Here is a 3,767-nt window from a genome sequence, read left to right on the forward strand (position 1 = left end):
AAGACAAGATATACTGGGTGTTTGAAAAATATAGTCCCAGTTTCAAAGCAGTATATTTCACGATGGCAACGTGTTACAATTACACAAAAAGTTACAAACGGTTTAATGAGTTATCAAGTTTATATGCCCTCCACCTGCTGTCGAGGCGATAGTTTAATTCGTCCCAAATACCTCTCAAAGTGTCTTCTTCCACTGAAGTCACCGCTGCTGTGATTCTGTTTTTGAGGTCATCCAGATTAGTCGATAATGGTGGCACAAAAATACCACGGTCTTTTGTGCCACCATGCTCTTTGACATTGGCGGATCAATGCCAAAACGCCGTTGAAACGCACGTTGCACCGCAATAACGGATTCAGTCTTGCTGAAGTGCAGAACGCAAAGCGCCCCTTGTGTTGCGGGGTCACCGTCTTGCTAATGACTGAGGCTAGGGGCTGTTTGTATTTGCGGGGTCACCGTCTTCCTAATGACTGAGGCTAGGGGCTGTTTGTGCGCTGGGGTCACCATCTAGAGAGTGACTGAGGCTAGGGGCTGTTTGTGCGCTGGGGTCACCATCTAGAGAGTGACTGAGGCTAGGGGCTGTTTGTGCGCTGGGGCACCATCTAGAGAATGACTGAGGCTAGGGGCTGTTTGTGTTCACTGGGGTCACCATCTAGAGAATGACTGAGGCTAGGGGCTGTTTGTGTTCACTGGGGTCACCATCTAGAGAATGACTGAGGCTAGGGGCTGTTTGTGCGCTGGGGTCACCATCTAGAGAATGACTGAGGCTAGGGGCTGTTTGTGTACTGGGGTCACCATCTAGAGAGTGACTGAGGCTAGGGGCTGTTTGTGTGCTGGGGGTCACCATCTAGAGAGTGACTGAGGCTAGGGGCTGTTTGTGCGCTGGGAGAGGCATCGAGCGGTAATCATTTGAAACTCTAAGCCCCGCCCTCTCTATGCCCCGCCCTCTATATGCCCCGCCCTCTCTATGCCCCGCCCTTTCAAGTGGTAAGCGTTTCATTTTCTTTGGTTCTTTCGGTAAAGTCACGTAGAATGAGAATAAAATAATAAAATAAGACAATGAATTTTATTCACATGAAGCTCTTTCGTCCCGACAGTTTTGTTCCTTCACCTGAAGAAGGCTACTTGTATTGTGGCCGAAACGTCGTGAGAATTTTATTGTCTTATTTTATTATTTTATTCTCATTCTACGTGACTTTACCGAAAGAACCAAAGAAGATGAATCCTTGCAGTCACGAAAGCTTTAAATCGAAATGTACAATCTCTCACGCATATGCTGTCAGAACACGAAGGGCATCACGTAATCAGCCTCCCATCGAAACATCTAACGAAAACCTTCTCACAAAGCGCTCATTCAATGGAAATAACTGCATCGACGAGCCTTAAGTCAGCGTTGTAAACTTTAATCATGTATTCTAGATTTGAAGCTTTCGTGACTGCAAGGATCCATACTCTTTGGTTCTATTCGGTAAAGTCACGTAGAATGAGAATAAAATAATAAATTAAACCAATAAAATTCTCACGACGTTTCGGCCACAATACAAGTAGCCTTCTTCAGGTGAAGGAACAAAACTGTCGGGACGGCAGAGCTTCATGTGAATAAAATTCATTGTCTTATTTTATTATTTTATTCTCATTCTACGTGACTTTACCGAAAGAACCGAAGAAGATGAATCCTTGCAGTCACGAAAGCTTTAAATCGAAATTTAAGAGTTTCATTCATGGGTTGTTCGTGTTTGCAGAGATACAGCGATTGCGAACATAATAGAGGCGGGGGGGGGGGGTTTAGATCGCGTAAATACAAATGTGTCGGTAAACCCGCCACCTACCGGACACAGTCAAATTAGTAAGGTTTGGCACGTAAACAAAACAAGCCAAACAGTTACGAGCTCAGCACGCCTCTCTGATGGACAACATTGGTCGCGAAAGCCTACGTGTTAAACTAATATATAAAATAATAAATTGATAAAATAAAATAACACAATAATATTCTCACGACGTTTCGGCCACAACACGAGCGGCCTTCATCAGGTGAAGGGGACGAGACTGTCTGGAGGACAGCGCTGTTTCATTCTACGTGGTGGCTTTACCGAAAGAACCAAAGAAGATGAATCCTTGCAGTCACGAAAGCTTTAAATCGAAATCTAATATATATTGTCGTACGTACCCTCCCACCCTCCACTCCAGCGTCCCCAAAGAGTGTCTTATAATGTGGAAATAATGGAGTGCAGTAATAACCAGGGGCGGCGCGTCCACATAGGCGAACGTAGCGGTCGCTTCGGGGGCCAAGTTAAGTGGGGTGGGTTTGCGCCAAATTCGAGGACAAGCATACAAGTAAAACATATATAAATAAAATAACTACAAATGGCATTACGTCAATTCCCCGCGCGCGCGCACGCGCACAGAGGGAACGTGACTTATAATTAATTTCTCGACATTTCTGAGAATGTTATTGGTTGGACAGACTGACGGACGGACAAACCGTTATAATTAGGCCTCTGTTTAAAAAAAAAATAGAAAATACGCTTACCAAAAAAAAAAAACATTTAACGGATAATTGGGGGCAAAATGTTTCCCATTTTACCCCAACAACAAAAAAAAAAACTCATCATGGATCTGCCCTTGTGGTTTTGGGGGAGCGCTGATTGCATGCTTCGCCTTTCGGGCGCCAGGGCCGCCCCCTGCTAATAACGCAACACGTGGACGTCACTCGCGTTGCTAAAGTTGCCGACGTGCCAGCGACTGATGACGGTCGTGAGTTCAGCAAAAACTCCTCGGACGTGAGCTGGTCAGGAAAAAGACGTGCGACGCACGACGCACTAATGAACACGATGCTCAAGTTTTGTCAAAACATTAAAAAAGCACGCTAAGCAGAGTGGGGGACAGATGTGCATGAGCAGGAGGTACCTTGCACATTGCACGTGGAATTACAAAGGCGGCGGAGTAACGGTGCCGTGTTTATTCGACGCGGTGACTGATTGGGTTAATATATACTGGTCGTGGGATGTTTTGGTTTTTTTTAGCTGTACACATGAGCACCATCAACACGGGTTCACTAAAACAAATGGGTCCACTAAATCACACGTATGTCTACAATCTAAATGGGCCCGATCTCGCTAGATTTAGAAATCTAACCAGCGTTGAGCCTGATTAGTGGTTGGACAGGTGACTGCCATGTATGGCAGGTGCTGTAGGCTGCAGGGTTACGTGATGGGCAGCATTTGGCAACGTGGCAACATACATTGGTGTAGAGGACATATATGTCCACGTGTCCATTCTACCCACCTCCTCCAACCCGCACGAGCCAGCATGGTGAAGTATGGTTAAATAACTGAGCATGGTCATCCAGCAGTGGTTTGATGAAAGGGCTGCAGGTGAACGTATAAACACCCAGAACAATTGCAGATCGTTTCAATCGCAATGATATGCTTTTTCTTGATCATTAGATAATAATCATACATTTATATATTTAATTTTACGTAAACTAAAGTCCCAGCAAAACACTCCGCAGGAGTCCACTGGACCAAATCTATAAACGTAAAGCAAAGCCTCCCGCAAACCACGTGACTTCCGTGTGGCCACCCCTACTCTGAATCACCTCCCCTCTCCCCGCCGCCCGCTGAGAAAACAGACTCAGACTCCACTCCGTGCAGCACCGTCGAGGCCCTTATGTAGCCTCGTCCATATCCTCATCACTCCTGACCCCTTCGCTCATGTGTTTTTTTTCCATTCCCTTTCCATCCTTTTCCTCTAAATTTTCCATTCTTTCT

This window comes from Petromyzon marinus, chromosome 55 (assembly GCF_048934315.1).
Source record: "Petromyzon marinus isolate PM22_M1 ecotype Great Lakes invasive population chromosome 55, UKy_Petmar_22M1.pri1.0, whole genome shotgun sequence".
Classification (NCBI taxonomy): Eukaryota; Metazoa; Chordata; class Hyperoartia; order Petromyzontiformes; family Petromyzontidae; genus Petromyzon; species Petromyzon marinus.